The 21,121-nt window shown below is 39.5% G+C and overlaps 1 protein-coding gene across 1 annotated transcript in view; it reads left to right on the plus strand.

The window, feature by feature from the left end:
- The window catches only part of SPIDR (scaffolding protein involved in DNA repair), a 256,942-nt gene that overhangs the window by 146,014 nt on the left and 89,807 nt on the right, over positions 1-21,121 (plus strand). The window lies entirely within an intron of this gene.

Raw genomic sequence — 21,121 nt, forward strand, 5'->3', positions numbered from 1 at the left:
GGAGATGATACCTTCAGCTGCCTCATGTTCAGAGGAATCAAATGTGCAGAAATGAAGAAATGGTTGACAAGATTCCCAAAGCTGACCATAGGGTGCAGCAGGGATGGTTGCAACTGAACATCCAGGGATGAACATGGCAGTGCTTAAAGGGGCCAGAATGAAGCAATCACAAGTTCTGACTTCCAGTTTCTGGACTGACATTATAAGGAACTTGGAAGTCATCACTCCTGTTTTCACAACAAGAAAAAAAGCAGAACAAACAAAATCAGCAAATCTTTTCGATCCAACTGAATTTTGAGATCACCACTCTCAAAATTGGAGAGACAGACAAGAGGATTCAGAGAGTCACAGCTTCCCAGAGCAGAAGCCGAGGAGCAAGAACATCCGCTGGAACCAGTACCAGGGTGGAAAACCTCCCGTGGCTGGAGGCTGAGCGTGGACAAGCCGGGGAGTTAAAAACTACAAGGGGCTCCAGTCTTGGGAGGTAGGAGGGGCCGTACTTTTGTGAGCTGTACTTCCAGGAGCCCTGCCAGGTTTTCTTGGTGAAGACTGGAGAAAAATGCCCTCATGGTTCTAACTGGGGGAAGGGAAAGTAGCCATTTTGAAATATGCCACAGCATTCTGTTCTTAAGAAGGCCTACTCTCAAGAAAAACTAACCAGACCCTAACTTGAGGTTTTATCAGTGCCCGGCTGACCTGAGGGGAAGGGAATACCCAACTCCACATGGCTCTCGTCTTCCTGTCTCAGGAAGGAGGGACAGGCAGAGAAGCAGTTGAGAAGGTTGCAGTCCGGAGGCAAAAGCCTGAAAGCTAATCGTAGGGCTGAAGAACATGTCCCCTCTCACCACAGCCTTACACCGCACCCACAGGGCTCCTGAATAGTAGCAGAGGAATACAACTGAGAGAGCCACGTGTCTCAGACTTTAGCTAAGTAGATGTCTCTAGGGACGTGCAAAGAAAACAGGAGAGACAAAAACACAAACACCAGAGAAAATTTTTTGCTCTGACAACTACAGTTACAACAGACAGTAAAGACAGAGTAACTCCTGGCCTGATAAACATAAAACCTCATGCTAAAAGCCTATATACCTTAGTTCCTTTGACCCAGTGTATCACAGCTGGCTCTTAACAAAAAAATTACAAGGCATTGTAAAAGCCAAAAGTTATAGTTTGAAGAAAAACAGTGCAGGCATTAGAACCAGACTTAGTTATTGCAGAGATGTTGGAATAAATCAGACTGGGAATTTAAGACAACTATGATTAAAATGCTAGGGATGCTAAAGGAAAAAGTGGAGAACATGCAAAACAGATGGGCTCATCAAGAGAGTGGACATAGCCAAGTAAAGAATTAGTGAGCTTGTAAAAATGTCAATACAAACTTCCAAAGAGGAAAAAAGGAAACATAATATCTAAAAATTGTGGGACAATTACAAATGATATAACATATACATAATGGGAATACCAGAGAAAAAAGAAAGGAAAGAAAGAAATATTTAAAGCAATATAATGATTGAGAATTTTCCAAAATTAATGATAGGCAGTAAACTATAGGTTAGGAAACTCAGAGAACATCAAGCAGAATTAATAAAACAAAATCTATACCTAGGCATATCTTATTCAAATGCAGAAAATCAAAGAAAAAGAAAAGCATGTATATCCTACAACTTTACTGTATTTGTTTATTATTTCTAATAGTTGTTTGGGTTTTTTTGTGGAGTCTTCAGGGTTTTCTATATAAAAAATGATGTTATCTGCAAAACGTGATGATTCTGCTTCTTTATTCCCAAGTTGGATGCCATCATTTATTGCTCTTACCTGATTACTCTGACTGGGACTTCCAGAACTATGTTGAATAACAGTGGTGAGAGTGGACATCCTTGTCTTCTTTCTGATCTTAGAGAAAAAGCTTTCAGGTTTTCACCACTGAGTATGACATTAGTTGAGGGTTTGTCATATATGGCCTTTATTATGCTGAGGTATTTTCTGCTATATATACTAACAATGAAATTTTAGAAAAAAATTACTTTTACAGTGCAACAAAAAGAATGAAATACGTAGGAATAAACTTAAAGGATGTGAAGGACCTATATGCTGGAAACTATAAGATTGTTAAAAGAGATTTAAAAAAGATACAAAGAAATAGAAAGTAATATTTTGTGTTCATGGGTTGGATTAATCATCATAGTTAAAATGACCATGTTATTCAAAGTGATATACAGATTTAATGCAAAGTCCATCAAAATCCCAATGGCAAATTTTAAAGAAATAGAACAAAAAATTATCAGATTGGTATGGAGCCATAAAACACCTCAAAGAGCCAAAGCAATCCTGAGAAAAAGGAAGGAAGGTAGAGGTATCACACTCCCTAACTTCAAACTATACTACAAAGTGACAATAATCAAAACAGCATGGTATTGACAAGAAGCAGACACACAGACCAATGGAACAAAATTGAGGCCCGGGAATAAATCCACATGAATGTGGGCAAATAATCTTCAACAAAGGAGCCAAAGCATACAATGGAGAAAAGGAAGCATCTTCACTAAATGTGCTGAGAAAATTGCAGAACCTTTTTTTTTAATTATCCTGAAGCACAGGTTTCAGAAGTTGTATATTTACTCTTAGGAAAAAAATTAGAAAATATGTTAGAAATGAATCTAGCAGTTGCATTTCATTATGTACAATAACCATTCCAGAATAAGAAAAACTTTCTGAAGGAAACTCAGAAAAATTTATTCCACCACGTATGTATTGGTGCCTACCAAATTCTTAATTTGGAACATACTATACAAGGTAAACAAAAATAGAAGATGGCCTTTTCAGCTTTCGGCTGGAGGAGGCTTAGGTGCAACTTTCTTCCGTTGTCTGGAATCCGGTTCATCTGACATCAGCAGCCTGCACCATGATGCTGAAGTTCAACGCAGTAAGATCAAAGTCATATACCTGAGGTGCACTGATGGGGAAACCTGTGCCACATCTGCCCCAGCCCCCTGGGCCTGTCTCCCAGAAAGGTTGTTGATGACATCGCTAAAGCAACGGGTGCTTGGGAGGGCCTGAGGATTATAGCGAAACTGACGATTCAGAACAGACAGACCCAGATTGAGGTAGTGCCTTCTGCCTCTGCCCTGATCATCAAAGCCCGCAAAGACAGAGAGAAGAGAAAAACTCTCAGCACAGTGGAAATGCCGCTTTTGATGAGGTTGTTAGCTAGAGAATTCTGGGCTACCCTGTCTGTGGGCTGCCACCCTCATGACGTCATAGATGACATCAGCAATGGTGCAGTGGAATGCCCTCTTAGTTAAGAACTACAAAGGAGTATTTCCATTAATGTTTCAATTAAAGATCATTTGACAACATATATATAATGTAATTCCAGTCCCTCACATCACTAAAATCTCACTGAGTCAATAGGTGCATTCTACAGAAGGAACTGGGGAGATAGACACTGGCCTATATTGATGTGGTCTAATAACTTTTCATTTGGTCCATCAACAATTTAGTAACCTGATAAGAATTTGTTTTTTTTACTTTTGTATTGTTGCAAGTTAGAGGATCATTGGACTCAGATTTCTTCCTGCAGACACTGCATTTAACGGAGGTGATCATGTTTGGGATTGGTTGTCAGGGCATGTTTGTTCTTGGATTATGTGATGTGGCTTCCCCCAGGAAGGGAGACTGGTTTTCTGTATGTCGCAGTGATTTTCAACCTTTTCCATCTCATGGCACATGTAAACTAATTACTAAATTTCTGTGGTAACCAAAAAATATATTGTATTTTTTGCTAATCTGACCAAAAAAAAAAAAAGTATAATTTTGATTCATTCCCACCAGGTAGCAATTGTTGTGTTGGCTGTTGTCATTTTTTTACTTGGCAATCAAAGGGAAAAGAGGTCATAGTCCCTGACTAAATAGTCAGGTATTTATGTTTTAAAAATTCCGTGGCACGCCTGTTGAAAATCGCTGGTATATAGCCTTTCTCCCCTCAGTGCACAGTGAGTGAGGCAGTCTTGAGGAATTGGGTATTAAGGCACTTTGTATCTGAGTTTTTACTGCATCTGGTAAAAATCCCAGTGGCGTGACAAGAACATGACAGTGTCACAGCCAAACAATCATGGACAGTTCTCATCTATTAAGAATGTTAACAGTATCCTATCTACCTGACAGGGTTTGTCATGAGAGCTGAATAAAATAACAGAAGCAAAATTCTCACCCAAGTAGAGATGGCTCCAGCTTTATGAGTTTTTATGTGACCCTACACTAGCGCCCAGTTCCCAAAGCTCCCTGGAGACCCATATTCACTCCTATTACATTGCCTCTTGTCAGCCAGGAAGAATCTTCTATCTCTGTTGTGCCAAAGAGAAGACAGCTAATGGAAACGAATCTGTAGCCTAGTGACCTCAAGCACAGAGCCATGTGATATGAAGGCAGGATGACCTCAGATGGGTGTGTGCTTTCTGAGTCACTGGGTTAGCGTGCATGGTGATTGTCGCACACTGATTCCCAGCCTGCCTCCACCTGCTCTGCCCACTCCCTTGGCTTCACTCTTCTGGGGAGATGGTGGCTGTGATCTTGTGCTCTCACTGCAGGAGGAGCAGCACCTCCCAAGCCTGAAATGTCACCTGGGACCTAGATATCCAGGCTGAAAAATTCCTGCTTTTTCTTTTCTGGAACTCGTGTGTTATAGTAACACATCTAGCCTTTATAGTACTTGAAGGGAGACCTGTGGTTTACTATAAACATGTAATGCCCAAACTACATGTTATAATTTAAACTTACAGGTGAATGTTTAGGACTAAAAGTTGTCACAGGTAATATAGTGGTAGGAATAAAGCTTAGTAACTTTAGATGGTCTGCATGTCCCCGACCTTGCTACTTTTTACTTTTAAAAAAAATTTTCATAGTTGAAAGCATTATCTATGTCCCACTGTTTCCCCCATTGACACCCGCCAGCCCCTCCCCTCTCCCCCAGTCTCCCACCCCAGGCCTTCACCACCCTATTGCCTGTGTCCATGTGTTATGCGTTAATGCATACAAGGTCTTTGGTTAATTACCTCTCACCCACCCTCCCTCCAAGATTCTGCACTCAGTTCCATGCTTCCATGTGTCTGGATCCATTCTGCTCATTACTTTATTTTGTTAAGATTCCACATATGAGTGAGATCATGTGATACTTGTCTTTCTCTAACTGACTTATTTCACTTAGCATGATACTAGGTCCCTCCATGCTGTCTCAAGGGTAAGAGATTCTTCTATTTTACTGCTGCATAGCATTTCATGGTATAAATGTACCAAAGCTTTTTTATTCATTCATCTACTGCTAGGCACTTGGGCTGTTTCCTGATCTTAGCTATTGCAAATTGTGCTGCTATGAACAGGGGTGCATACATTCATTCTGTTTGTTGTTTCGGGTTTCTTAGGATATATTCCTAGACGTGGGGTCACTGGGTCAAATATCAGGTCCACTTTTAATTTTTTGAGGACACTCATACTGTTTTCCATAATGGCTGCACCAGTCTACATTCCCACCAGTAGTATACTAGGGCTCCCTTTTCTCCACATCCTCACCAGCACTTGTCATTTGTTTATTTGTTAATGTTAGCCATACTGACAGGTTTGTGGTGATAACTCATTGTCGTTTTAATTTGCATCTTTTGGATGAACAGTGACTTTGTGCATAGTATTTTCTTACAGTCCTTTGTATTTCTGTGGTCTCAGTGTTTACTTCTCCACTTTCATTTCTGTTTTTATTTATTCGGGTCCTCTTTCTTTGTTTCTTGATTAGTCTGGCTAATGGTTCATCAATCTTGTTTATCCTTTCAAAGAACCAGCTCTTGGTTTCCTAGATTTTTTGTATTGTGTTTTTAGTCTCTATGTCATTTATTTCTGCTTTAATCTTTATTATTTCCTTTCAAAAAACTCCCAGCAAAAAACTTACTCTGGGCTTTTCTTATTGTTTGCTTTCTAATTGTTTAAATTGTACATTTAAATCGTTTATCATTAATTTTTCTTGTGTTTTGAAGTAGGCTGGTAGTGCTATGAATTTCCTTCTCAGGACTGCTTTTGCTGTGTTCCAGAGATTTTCTGTTGTTGTGTGTCCACTTTTATTTGTTTCCAGGAAGATTTTGTTTCTTTCTTAATCTCATTGGTAACCCATTCATTGTTTAATAACATGCTTTAGCCTCCATGTGTTTGAATGTTTTGGGGTGTTTTTACTGTAGTTGATTTCTAATTTCATTCCGTTGTGATCTGAGAAGATGCTTGATATGATTTCAGTCTTCTTGAACTTGTAGAGACTTGTTTTGTGTCCTAATATGTGTTCTATCTTTGTGAATGATCCATGTGCAGTTGAGAAGAATGTATATCCTACAGCCTTGGTATGAGATGTTCTATAAATGTTAATTAAATCTATCTGATGCAGTGTGTCCTTTAGAATCACCGTTTCCTTGTTAATTTTTGTCTGGAAGATATATCTAGTTATGTCAATGGGGTATTAAAGTTCCCTACTATGACTGTACTGTTGTTCATCTTTCCCTTAAACTCCTCTAGACTTTTTTTTATATATTTAGGTGCTCCTATATTGGGTACATATATGTTTACCAGGGTTATATCCTCTTGTTGGATTGGTCCCTTTAGTATTATGTGATGACCTTTATTGTCTCTTGTGATGGCCTTCATTTTGATGCCTATTTTTTCAGATATGAGTATTGTACCCCAGTTTTTTTTCTTTTCCCTTTGCATGGAAAATTTTTTTCCAGCCCTTCACTCTCATTCTGTGTGAGTCTTGTTCTAAAGTGGCTCTCTTGTAGACAGCATATAGTTGGGTCATCTTTTTGTGTTCATTCAGCTACCCTATGTCTTTTGATTGGAGCATTTAATCCATTTACATTTAAGGCTATTATTGATAGGTACTTATTTATTGCCATTTTAATCCTGTATGCCTAGGTTTCTCTCTCTTTTTCTTCTCATTACAGTAGTCCCTTTAGCATTTCTTATAATGCTGGCTTGGTGGTGATGTATTCCTTTAGCCTTTTTTTTGGCGGGGGTGGGGGGTCTGGGAAGTTCTTTATTTCACAGTCTATCTTGAATGATAGTCTTGCTGGATATAGTAATCTTGGTTTCAGATCCTTGCTTTTCATTATCTTGAGTATTTCATGCCATTCCCTTCTGGCCTATAGAGTTTCTGATGAGAAATCATATGACAACCTTATGGGAGCTCCTTTATAGGTAACAGTTTGCTTTTCTTTTGCTGCCTTTAAGATTCTCTCTTTGTCTTTAATTTTTGGCATTTTAATTAGGATGTGACTGGGTGTGGGCCTGTTAGGGTTCTTCCTGCTGGGCACTCTCTGTACCTCCTGGACCTGTGTGACTTTTTCCTTTACCAGGTTAGGTATGTTTTCTGCCATTATTTCTTCAAACACATTCTCTATCCCTTAATCCCTTTCTGCCTCTTCTGACACACATACTATGTGAATATTGTTATGTTTCATGTTGTCCCACAGCTCCTTAAGCTGTCCTCCTGTTTTTTAATTGTTTTTTTTTCTTTTTGGTTCTCTGATTGAGTGGTTTTTTTATACTCTGTCTTCTAATTCACTGATCCAATCCTCAGCTTCCCCTAATCTGCTATGTATTCCTTCCAGTGTGTTTTTATTTTTGTTATGCTATTCTTTATTTCCAACTGTTCTTTTTTCATAGTTACTATATTTTCACATGCTGTTGAGCATCTTTACCATCATTAATCTGAACACTATATCAGATAAATTTCTTATCTCCATTTCATTTAACTCTTTTCTGGAGAATTCTCTTGTTTTTCATGTGGGGGTTGTTTTTTTGTCTCCTCATTTTGGTTGCCTGTTTGGGTTTATGACTGTATTATGTCTGCTACGCCTCTCAATCTCTAGTTCAGAACAGTGTCAAATGCTGTTTCAGTAGATCAGGCAAAGACTCAAAGCCTCCAGAGACTGCCTCTGCCTGCAGACTGATTCGATTTAGTCTTGAGTAGCACTCAGGCAATGGTCCACAGATATAATGAGAGTTTTTCCAACAGGGCAATTGCTTCTGCCTGGAGGCTAATTGTTATTCTCAATCTCTTAATGGGCCTCAGAAACTCCACACTATGGGGCTAGGTATGTTCCAATAGGGTGGGTCAACTGTCTTCCCCCCCAGGCAAAACCATTGGATAGCAAATGTCTGTGTAAGAAAGATGATTTGTGCCCTAACCGGTTTGGTTCAGTGGATAGAGCATCAGCCTGCAGACTCAAGGGTCCCAGGTTCGATTCCGGTCAAGGGCATGTACCTTGGTTGCGGGCACATCCCCAGTAGGGAATGTGCAGGAGGCAGCTGATCGATGTTTCTCTCTCATTGATGTTTCTAACTCTCTATCCCTCTCCCTTCCTCTCTGTAAAATATCAATAAAATATATATATTTTAAAATAATAATAATAAAAAAGAAAGATGACCTCTGCAGCATGAGGGAATGACTCCGTACAGGAAACTGGGGTGTCTGCTATCTGAGCTCTAACCCCAGAGCTCCCAACCCTGACTTCTGCTTACACAGCTCTAGTTTATTCTGCCTTCCCTCTGCCAGAGCACAAGGTGAGTGGCTGCACAGGGAAGTTTGTACATTGGCCCTTTAAGAGGGTACCTGCATTTCCAGTTTTCTTTCCCTGGCAGACAGCAACCCTGCTGCTTTTCACAGCCAGATGTTATGTGGGCACCCTTCTCAGTTCTGGTGCTCTCTGCTGGGGGGCCCAGCTTGGGGGATTAGGTCCCACAGTTCTCAGTCACAACCCCCCACAGCTGAGATATCTCTCCGGAACTTCAGTTGCTGTCTGTGGCAGCCTGGCCAGCCCTTTCGCACCTCCGCCCTTCCTACCAGTCTATGTGTGGTCTCCACTTTCCATCCTTGGTTATCAGGGTTCTCTCCAGTTAGTCTTCAGTTGATTATTCAGGAAGTTTTTCTATATTTAATTTTAATTCCAGTTTGGTCCTGGAAGTGTGCCTGTGTAACATCCACTTACTCTGCCACCATTTTTAATCTCCCTAGTGTAACCTGTTGCTATAGAAATTTTGAAACCAGGCAACCAATGGGTCCAAGCTGCCTGTCAGTACTTGAGCCAATTCAGCAGAGACAAGGTTGAATCATATATGAGCATTATTCCAATAATGCCGGCATTATGGGAGAGCAGCAGTTTGTCTATGAAAATCTGCTCTCAGTACTTTTTACTTTCTCACCCTAAAGTACACACTCCTAAACCATGAATGGGTTCTTTCCCAAAAGTTCCTTTCTTAGACTTAGATTGCACTTTCCCTAAGAACAGTGATAGAAATCAGTGCTCCAATCAGGCTGGCTTCCAAAAGTCTGCTCCACACTAATGCATTCTAGCAGTTTACTGATAATGGAACTTCAGCTTCCCTTCACCACATTGATTCCGGTCAAGGGCATGTACCTTGGTTGCCGGCACATCCCCAGTAGAGGTCCAGATGCTATGGACATATTTATGTCCCCCTGGAGTGGGGAAGATCAGAGGGAGAGGATACCTAGAGAACTCTAGGTATTTTGGGTACAGGATATCTTAGTGAAATTGGAAACACAGTCCTGAACACCGAAACCTGTCTTTATTGTTTTCTTAGAGAAGATACCTATCCAAGCTAGCCACTGCTCTGAAGTTGGCAACAAAAGTTAGTCACAGGAAGATTATATATGGCAGACAGCAAAGGATAGGTTCTTTCACACTAATCTCTACAGGTGTTTGGTTATTTCCTAAATTGGAGGCAAGTGGAAAACTGGTTATATACTCTTTGATGTATTCATTTCTCATTTTTCAAAACATATTAAGCTGCCTCATTGTTACTGTGCTAAATTGTAAATAACCAATGGACAGAAACTAGAGTTGGTTTACTCTTTCTGTATAACCTGAATGCCACACTACATGGCTGTGTTATAAATTTTTAATTTATGTTTTTGGCCAACGTTTTATATAGAATCATCTCAGGTTGAATTTGATGAATCTCTGGTGTATTACTGAAGATGCCTAAGATCTTTTCAGATATGTAACAAACTTTTGAGTCATGTAATTGGTTTAAGAAAATTGGTTCTGTTGCAGAAAAGTGCTGTTGTGCATGCAATTCGAATATTCTTAAGAATAGATAGAGCACTTTTCCACAACGTTAATACAAATGTTTATATCATGCAAATGTATACAGTGTGTCATGAGCCTACATAGCTGCAATTAAACACAAGATATTTTCCCCCAAAGAGGAAGTTTCCTGCAATGTCTTAATTCCAGTAAGATACCAGTAGATAATGGGCAAATGAAGGTTACACTCAGAATTTGTGGAGGATTATTGTCTTTAGAAACCCAGTTTGAGTTCCATGTTAACCTTCTAACAACCAAGTGAAATATGCACTGGTGTCTTGTGCAGTATCTGACCCTTATCTATAGATTTTATTATCTTTTGTGGTTGCTGCTGACGTGGTTTGATTGAGTCTTTGAGGAATGTTTGCTCTTGTTTATTTCTGTAGTTTGTCACTAGTTTATCATGGAGTATTCCTTTAAACAGTTAGCTCTGTAGAACAAAAGAGAAATAAAAGCAGTTTGGGTGCAAGGAGGCGAAGATTCTTGGGCCCCAGCACTTTGTCTGGAAGTCCTCAAGTTTGCTGCGTCCAGTTCCACTCTTGTGTCTTTAGGTACCAGGCAACCGAGCTCATTCTTTTTCTCTCCAACTTGCTGCTGCCTCTTACATCTAGCAGCTCCCTTAGGATTCCCAGTTTCCTGAAAAGCCTCAGTTTTAGCCAAGTAGTTCAAGCTATATAGGCAGTTTGCCAAAAATTTCCTGGATTTGCTCAGGGACTAAAGTCCAAGAAACCCAATGGAATTGCTTTTACATATTGCACCAGAATTACACCAACATGTTCATTATGGCTGCCTGCGTACTTCTGATATTTTTTTCTACTTTTCTGACTTTCACTAATTATCTATAATGGCCATTTATGACTTCCATAGTCAGAGAAAACTTCATTTTTCTTTGCTGCACTCCTGTCCTCCCCTTTATGTATCTTGGAGTGATCAATCTGTTCTTAAATCCACAGCTACTCCCACTTTTTACCACTTTAAAAGTTACTATTTGCATGTGTTTTTCTCCAAAGAAATAATTAGCATTTCACTTAAAAGTCCCTCTACACTTATTGTTGTAAAGTAAAACTGAGTACAATTTTTTGTGCCTAGAGGTGTCCTTTCTAGGTAACATATTAGATCATTTAAGGCAGAGTTAGATCAAACCCAGCGTTTCTATTCCTGGCTTCATAATCTTGGTAAATAACTCTGTCTCCACTTCAGTTTCCTTAAGTTTAAACTTGTGAACTAACAGCACCGACTTTGAAATATGGGCATAATGGAGCACTGAGGTAAGGCATCCAGGGCATCTAGCAGGATGCCTGGCCTGGGGCAGGTGCTTTATAAAATCTTTGCTATGGTTAATGATGGCTTGAGTAATACATGCATTCAAATCAAACTCGAGGTATGTCCCCAGGGTACACTACAGTCATGGTCACTCAAGGACGGGGATATGTTCTGAGAAATGCATTGTGAGGTGTTTTTGTCATTGTGTGAACATCATAAAGTGCCCTTATACAAACCTCGATGGTACACACCTAAGCTATATGGTAGCCTCTTGCTCCTAGGCTACAAACCTGTACAGCATATTACTCTAGTAAATACTGTAGGCAATTTTAACACAATGGTAATTATATGTATGTATCTAATATCCAAACATACAGTCAAGTATGGTGTAAAATATATTTTAAAATGGTTCGCCTGTATAGCGCTTACCATGAATGAAACTAGCAGGACTGGAAGGTGCTCTGGGTGAGTCAGTGAGTGAGTGGTGAGTGAATGCGAAGGCCAGGACATGACTGCTCACTACTGTAGACTTTGAGAACATGTACACTTAAGCTACACTAAATCTATTAAAAATACCTCTCTTCAATAATAAGTTAGCCTTAGCTTACTGTAACTGTATATAACTCTCACTTTATATAATTTTTTAACTTTTCAACTCTTTTGTAATAACACTTAGCTTGAAATACAAAACATTGTATATCTATACAAAAATATTATCTTTATATCCATATTCTATGAGGTGGTTGTTTATTTTTTGTTTTTTACTTTTTAAACTTTTTTGTTAAAAATGAATACACAAACATACACATTAGCCTGGGCCTACACAGGGTCAGGATCATCAATATCACTTTCTCACCTCCACCTCTTGTCCCACTGGAAGGTCCTCAGGGGCAGTAACCCTCATGGAGCTGTCGTGTCCTATGCTAACGATGAATACCTCCTGAGGGACCCGCCTGAGGCTCTTCTTGAGGAGGAGGCACTAAGCAATAGTTTTTCTGCTCCATTATAATCTTACGGGACCACCTTCATTTATCTGGCCCATCAGTGACTGAAATGGTGTTATTCAGGTATGACTGTGCTAGGGCCTGTGACGTGCTGGTCATATCTATGTGGTAGTATATCAAATGTGTGTTTCCCAACTCGAGTATTGTATTTACTTTAGAATTTCCACATGGCGCGCCAAGACCGGTTTGGCTCAGTGGATAGAGCATCGGCCTGCGGACTGAAGGGTCCCGGGTTCGATTCCGGTCAGGGGCATGTACCTGGGTTGCGGGCACATCCCCAGTGGGAGATGTGCAGGAGGCGGCTGGTCGATGTTTCTCTCTCATCGATGTTTCCGACTCTCTATCTCTTTCCCTTCCTCTCTGTAAAAAATCAATAAAATATATTTTAAAAAAAAAAAAAGAATTTCCACATGGCGCATCCAAGCAAGATTGCTCTAACATCCTGATTTTTAATCCCAAAGCTTCCTCATGTAATCCCAACGCTTCCTATCACGTACCTTGAGGCCTTCCCTCGGACCAGCTCCCTCTGAGCCATGGCTTCCTCGGGCTGTGCCTCATAACTCTCCTCCCCTCAGCGACCAGAAAAATCAGTCAGCGGCCTCTGTTCCCAGGGGCACACTTTACATTCTGTTTCCAGCCATTGCGGTTGATCTTCCGCTGCCCTTCTCTTCTGAGATTGCTCACTCAGTAGTAAGTTCCTGACCAACTAACGTTTCATTTCCTTGGCTTTTACTGTCCTGGCGACAGCCTTCATCGTTGTCTCTCCCTTGCCTCTGCTCCTGCCTTCCCCCTGCCCCTTTTCTGCCTTCCTGAAGCTCGCTCACCCCATCTCTTCCGTGGATTCCTCATATTGCCTCTCCCAGAGGCTACTTGTCTCCTGCCCATTCCTTATGTAAGAGTTCCTATGTGTTAGCATGGAGCCTTATAAACAATGGTTGACACATATTTATTTTATTATATTAAGTATGTTAATATAAAGAAAGGCTTATCTAATAACATTGAGAAGTGGAATACTGAATTTTCTCTGTGAGGCATGATTACAACTGTGACATATATTCATAGAAAGACATAAAGGAATTATACCAAAGTATTCATTGCAGTCTGCTTAATGAATTTTTTCTCATTTTTATTTTTCTAGCTTTTCCAAGTTTTGTATAATGGTCATGTATTACTTTTATAACCAGGAAAAGATTTTTTTCTTTTTTTCTATCCTCCCCTAAATGTATGTTGGAATGATCACATCCATGAAAGTATGATTTCACCCAGTATGACTATAGTCTTAGACATGTTCTCTTCTCCTTCTATTTGCTATTATATAATATAGATTTCCCCATTCTTCTGAGTGGTATTTGTGACCATCTTATTAATGTCATAATTACATTGGTTTTAAAGATAATCAATTTTAAATAACCTGTTTATATTATTATTACCTATGTAATAGATGATGGTAGGGATTTAAATTCTCAGTTTCAACACTGAGGTCATCTTACACTTAATTTCCTGAAGGGGCAAAATGAAAACAATTCACAGGAGTGCCCGGAGAACGGACAGTCTCTGGGGAGAGGCTCTCTCTCCACTCTGTACCTTCCCCCAGCTGAGACAAGGTGAAGTGGTTGGGGCCAAATATGCAGGGCTCTCCACCTCAGGAGAAGGCCCCCGGTCAGCAAGGAAAACGCTGACAAATGCATTGTCACCTGAGGTGGCTGCTGGGGATCAGAAGACCGCAGACAGTGTGCAGTCCACAACTAGCTTGACAATGTGGTGCCACTTTTCAATCTTGAGGGGAAAGGATCTGTTTTTCCCACTCATGACTTGGTAAAGGTTTATTTAAAGAAAACAATGTTAAGACAGTTTTTTCCTTTAATGTTTTGTCTTTGTTAAACAAGGCACACCTGTTTTTAGGACTTAGTCATAGGCATGGGGGGAGTATTTATTCATACTCCTTGTTATATATAGTTCTATCTTCCACCCCTCCCAAACCTACTTCTCTGACTTTCCTCTTACCATCCACTCAAAATGCACTCCAGGTCTAGTCTTTGTTCACTTTATTAGGAAAGTTTCCGACTGCAGTCTAGAGAGAATTTCTTAGGTCTGTTTTGATTTTTGACAGTTCTTTTTAGCAAGTATGCTTCCTGGTATTTAGAATCATTGAGCTAATGAGAAACAGTACTTTTCTGCTGTTTCTTCTTTATCTGTAAAGACAGAAATGAGCTAATACTCATCAATGACGACTGCATGTTTTGTTCTTTTACACACATAATTAGATTAAATTCTTACAAAACCCAGGGAGAGATGCAGGCCAGGGTCACCCAGGCCTTCTTGAAGCCCAAGTCTATCTGATTCCAAGGTCCATCTTCTCTCTCCCAGACCACACCACTTGTCATTCTGCTTCCAGGTACCACGCGGCCTTGGGGCTCCTGTTTGTCCACAGTAAAGCAGGATTAGCACATGCTCAGGGTAGCCTGTCTCGGTGGTAGTGGGGTGTGAAAACAAGATTTGGGATTGGCAAAGACCCAAATCTTTAGCGTTCAGCAATAACACTCCTAAAGATAGAAAAGCTCATTGTCTCTAAGTTGATCTCTTTTTCCTCATTCTCTAAGAGAATGGAATGTTTAATGTTTACAATATATTTTTATTAAATTTATTGGGATGGCATTGCTTAATAAAATTATATAGGTTTTAAGTGTACATCACGTCAGGTATTTTCACATAATGTTTTAGTTGCTCGTATTGGAACTAAGAGGAAGAGAATACCTATTTAACATGACCTCTGACTAGTCTTGCATCTACCTGGTTACTTTCCTATTCAGTCTAAAGTCGATATTTTTGTGTGTAATAAAATCCTTAAAGTGTGAAGAACTTGTCTGATTCTTCTAATAATAAGCACTGTTTAATCCCTTTAGGAAATCACATTCAAATATTTACTTTTATAGGGTTTTAGTTAAATATATTTTTATAGTTCATTGTGTATATGTGCTTTTCTTAAATGCAAAAACTATTTTTAAAAATGAAAAGGTTTGGCATATATACATATGAGATTATTATTTATTTATTTCTCAAATAAACTTACGAAAAGTTTTTCCTGGCTCAGCTTAAGCTATTCTTCTTTTTTTTTTTTGTAATTCCTTGTTAGTATTTGGAATGTTAAGTAAAATTGGGTATATATTTCTTTTATTTTAGGTTTATTACCTTTGTGCAAAAGAAATTGAATAACCAAGTCTAATTTGCTCTTTGGGTGATTTGCATACTTTAGGGAGTAAAATGAAAAGACATCCTAATATGTAAAAACCCTGGGTCCGTCACAACAGGAGGCCCGACCAACCGGAAGTCAGTCCTACAGTCTGTGCTGCGTTGCTATGGCGACCCAGCGCTGACTGCTGCGGCTGCAGGCACAGTGACCAAGGCCTGACTGCTGAGGGGGCTGCAAATCAGGCCCGGAGAGAGGCCTGAAGAGAGAAGCAGGGTCTGATCTGTAGCCTCTGAGGCAGCTGTTGATCAGCACTTGCCTCTTTCTCTCCAGCAGCCGCACCTCCATTTCTCTCCAGGCCTCCACCAGCGCTGCTGACCAGCCCCGCCTTTCTGATCAGGCCCTGTTGATAGACCCAGAGACACTGACTGGCATAGAAACCAACCAATCAGAACCAAATCTGGGTGAAGTGTGAGGAGTCAATGGCTGCCTAGGAGGCAGAGCTTTTGACGCTGGCTGGCATAGAAACTGACCAATCAGAACCAAATTGGCCAGCAGAGGAGGGCAGTTGGGGTGATATCAGGCCGCAGGGGAGGGCAGTTAGGGGTGATCAGGCAGGCAGAGGCAGTTAGGGGCGATCAGGCCAGCAGGGGAGGGCCGTTGGGGAGGAGATCAGGTCAGCAGGGGAGGGCAGTTGGGGGCAAGATCAGGCGGCAGGGGAGGGCAGTTGGGGGCGATTGGGCTGGTAGAAGAGCAGTTAGGTGTTAATCAGGCCATCAAGGGAGTGGTTAGGGGGTGATCAGGCTGGCAGGCAGAAGCAGTTAGGGGCAATCAGGCAGGCAGGCGAGCGGTTAGGAGCCAGCAGTCCTGGATTGTGAGAGGGATGTCCGACTAAACCGGCAGTCGGACATCCTCCGAGGGGTCCCAGATTGGAGAGGGTGCAGGCTGGGCAAGCCCCCCCCCCCCCCCAGGGCACGAATTTCGTGGACTGGGCCTCTAGTTAAGTTATAATATAGAGTAATGTTTGCAATAAATTCCCTAAAGTATATGTTAGGGAAATACTGTGTTTTTTCCTTCTTTTAAAGGTGAAAATAAAGATCTTTGTTGCATCATTCTAGTGTTTTAGAAACATTATCAAATGGGTTATTGCAAATTTTATTTCTGTTGAATTTTTTATTGAAGTATAATTGACATAACATTAGTGTCAGGTGTACAACATAATGATTTGCTACTTGTATAAATTACAAAATGATCACCTCAGTAAGTATAGTTAACATCTGTCAACCATGCATACTTACAACTTTTTTTTCTTGTGATAAGGACCTTTAAGATCTACTCTCTTAGCAACTTTCAGCTATGCAATACGGTGTTATTAAATACTAGAGGCCCGGTGCACAAATGTGTGCATGAGTGGAGTCCCTTGACCTGGCCGGCGATTGGGGCCGTCTCGCCCAGTCCCGATCGGGGCCAGCCGGCCAGGGGGAGGGACCACAGGAGGTTGGCTGTGGGAGTGCACTGACCACCAGGGGACAGTTCCGGCAGTCGGACATCCCCCAAGGGGTCCCGGATTGGAGAGGGTGCAGGCCGAGCTGAGGGGATTTCCATCCCCCCGCCCATGTGCACGAATTTCATGCACTGGGCCTCTAGTTGTAAATAATGCTGCAGTGTACATGGGTGCATATATCTTTTCAAATTAGTATTTTGGACTTCTTTGGATAAATACCCAGAAGTGGAATTGCTGTGTCATAAGGTAGTTCTATTTTAATTTTTTGAGGAACCTGCATACTGTTTCACATAGTGGCCTCCATACTGCAATTCCACCAACATTGCACAAGGGTTCCCTTTTCTCTACATCCTTGTCAACACTTGTTTGTTGATTTATTGATGGTAGCCATTCTGATAGGTGTGAGGTGACATTTGCATCTCTCTGATGATTAGTGATGTTGAACATTTTTGCATATGTCTATTGGCATCTGTATGTCCGCTTTGGAGCAGTGTATATTCAGGTCCTCTGCCTATGTTTTAATCAGATTGTTTTTTTGGTGTTATATTGTATGAGTTTTTTTAAAAAAATTTTATATTAGTCCCTTATCAGATATATAATTGGTGAATATCTTATCTTAATTGGTAGGTTGTTTTTTTAATTTTGTTGATAGTTTCCTTTGCTGTGCAAAAACTTTTTAGTTTGATGCAGTAACATTTGTTTATTTTGGAGTGGTGGTAGTTTCTTTGTTTGAGGAGATATATCAGAAAAAAATATTACTAACAGCAATGTCAGAGTTTACTGTCTATGTTTTCTTTAGAAGTTCTATGGTTTCATGTCTTACATTTAAGTCTTTAATCCATTTTGAGTTTTTCCTTGTAGATGATGGAAAAGGTAATGTAATTTCATCTTTTGGTGTTTATCCAGTTTACGCAACTCAATCTATTGAAATAAACTGGCTTAACCCCATTGTATGTTCTTGCCTCCTTTGTTATATATCAATTGACCATATAGGTGTGAATTTATTTCTGGGCTCTCTATTTTGTTCCATTGATCTCTATTATTTAATAATCTCTAGGTCTGTTTTATGCCAGTACCATACTGTTTTCATTACTATAGCCTTGTAGTATAGTCTGATATCAGGTAGAATGATACCTCCAAATTAGTCTTTCTCAAGATTGCTGTAGCTTTTTGTTGTTGTAGTTTCTTATAAATTTTATAATTATTTGTTTTATTTCTGTAAACAACGCCATTTGTATTTTGATAGGGATTGCATTGAATCTATAGATTGTGTTGGATGGTTTGGAAATGTTAATGATGTTCATTCTTTCTATCTGTGGTACTTCCATTTATTTGTATCTCTTTAGTTTGTTTCTTCAATGTCTTATGCTTTTCTGAGTACTTGTCTTTTACCTCCTTGTTCAAGTTTATTCCTAGGTTAGTTTTTTTTATGCAATTGTAAATGGATTGTTTTCTTAATTTCTCTTTCTGATAGTTTGTTATTGGTGTATAAAAATGCAACTGATTTCTGCATATTAATTTTGTATCCTGCTGCTTTACCAAATTCATTTATCAGTTCTAATAGTGTTTGGGTGAAATTTTTAGATTCTCTATATATAGTATTATGTCATGTGCAAATAATGACAATTTTAGTTCTCTTCATTTGTTAAAATCTTTGAGTTATTTCATCAATGTTTTTTAGTTTCAGAATACAAGTCATGTGCATGTTGTGTTAGATTTATATCAAAAGTTTTTTGTTTTTTTGCAATTATAAATTATTTAGATTTTTAGTTTTGGTGTCCACATGTTCATTGATAGTACATAGAAACACAAATTAGTTTTGTGTTATGCTATGATCTTGCTGAACTCACTTATTAGTTTTAGGAATTATTTTATTGATTACTTGAATTTTCTATGTGAGCAGTTGTAACCTGCTGATACTCTATTTAGTTGTTCTGTTAAATAATGAGAAAGGGGTGTTCTAGTCTCCCCCTTTAATTAGGGTTTGCTGATTTTTCCTTCCAGTTTCATTAGTTTTTGCTTTATGTATTCTGAATCTGTGGTGTTTGGTGCACACACATTTAAGATTGCTATGTCTTCTTGGTGGACTGACCCTTTCATCATTATTTAATATCTCTCTCTGTCTCTGATAATTCTTTTTGCTCTTAAGCCTGCTTCATGTGGTAATAGTATTCCTTCGCACTATATTTGTATTAGTGTTAAATGATATATTTTTTCCATACTTTTAGTTTCATCCTATCTATATCTTTTTTCTTTTTTAGAGAGAGAGAGAAACATCGATTTGTGGTCCCACCTATTTATGCATTCATTGGTTGATTCTTGTATGTGCCCTGAACGGGGATTGAACCTGTAACCTTGGTGTATCAGAATGACACTCTAATCAACTAAGCTACCCAACCAGGGCTGATAATATATATTTTAATTGGTTTAATTAAACCATTTACAGTTAATGCAATTATTGATATATTAGGACTAAATCTACCTTTTGTTTTCTCTGTCTTATTCTCTGTTTGTTCCTTTCTCTGCTTTCCTTTTCCTGGCTTCATGTGGGTTACTTAAACATTATTTAGAATTTTGTCTTAATTTTTTTATGTTTTTGTATATATCTCTTTTTATAGCTATTTTATTGGTTGCTCTAGTGACCAGTGATGGCGAACCTATGACACGCGTGTCGGAGGTGACACGCGAACTCATTTTTTTGGTTGATTTTTCTTTGTTAAATGGCATTTAAATATATAAAATAAATATCAAAAATATACATCTTTGTTTTACTATGGTTGCAAATATCAAAAAATTTCTATATGTGACACAGCACCAGAGTTAAGTTAGGGTTTTTCAAAATGCTGACACGCCGAGCTCAAAAGGTTCACCATCACTGCAAGTCTAGTCATTACATTATATATATACTTATCACAGTCTACTGGGTCAACAATTGGCCATTCTGTGTGACGTGTAGAAATCTTATTTCTTATATCCCTATATTGTCCTCATTTATATTATCATTGTCTTAATATTTCCTGTGCATATATTTAGAACCATATCAGACAGTGTTATGATTTTGCTTCAAATCCAAATAAATTTTCGAAAACAACAGGAGTAGAAAAGCCTGTTATACTTACCTATATTTTCCCACTTGTATTTCTTTGCACAGATCTGGAGGTTCTGCTCATTGTTTTTTCAGTCTGTGTTTTCTTTGTTGTTCATATTGGTTAAAGTCTATTATTTTATCTTCAAGTTTACTTATTCTTCTCTCTGGTCCCTCCATTCTGCTGTTGAACCTATTTATTGAGGGTTTTTTTAATTATTGTATTTCGTAGTTTTGAAATTTCATTAAAAATATTTCTTTGCCAAGACTGTATATTTGTTTGCTGAAACTTTCTATTTTTGTCTTGTTTGCATTTATAAGTGTTCATTGAAGCATGCTTATGACTGCCTTAATATCTTTGTCAGATAATTCTAACATCTGTTTCATCTCAGCATTATCATTTAGTAATTGCCTTTTTTTATTCAAGGTGAGATTTTTCCCCCCTTGTTTTAGTATAACATGTGACTTTTTATGGCAACCTGTCCATTTGGGGTATTTGACATCTGGACCTTATTTAAATCTATGTATGTGGCTTTGTCTGGTACTGCTCTGAGACAAGAAGCAGGGGCTGCTTATTACTGCCAGGTGGAAGTCAAAGTTCAGATTCCCACTGACCTCCATTGGTACCTGAAGGGGAAAGGACTCCTTGTTACTGCTGGGCAGCATGAGTTCCATCTTCCTGCTAGGCTTCCACTGACATCAACCTGGCTGGGAGGGAGCTTTGTTACTGCTCCCACCTGGCTTCCACTGATAACACTGGAAAAGGTTGGAGGGTGGAAGGTGGCCTCAGTAATGCTGGGCAGTGGTTGAAGTCCTGACATTCTGCCAGGCCTGCTTGATTCTGTGCCAGGGGGGTGAGGAGGGATGTTTGAATACTAGTGTCAGGTGTGGGTGGAAGTCCAGGTGGGCTCCACTGTTACTAGTATAGTGTGTATGTGGGGA

Source organism: Myotis lucifugus, unplaced genomic scaffold (assembly GCF_000147115.1).
Source record: "Myotis lucifugus unplaced genomic scaffold, Myoluc2.0 scaffold_27, whole genome shotgun sequence".
NCBI classification, from domain to species: domain Eukaryota; kingdom Metazoa; phylum Chordata; class Mammalia; order Chiroptera; family Vespertilionidae; genus Myotis; species Myotis lucifugus.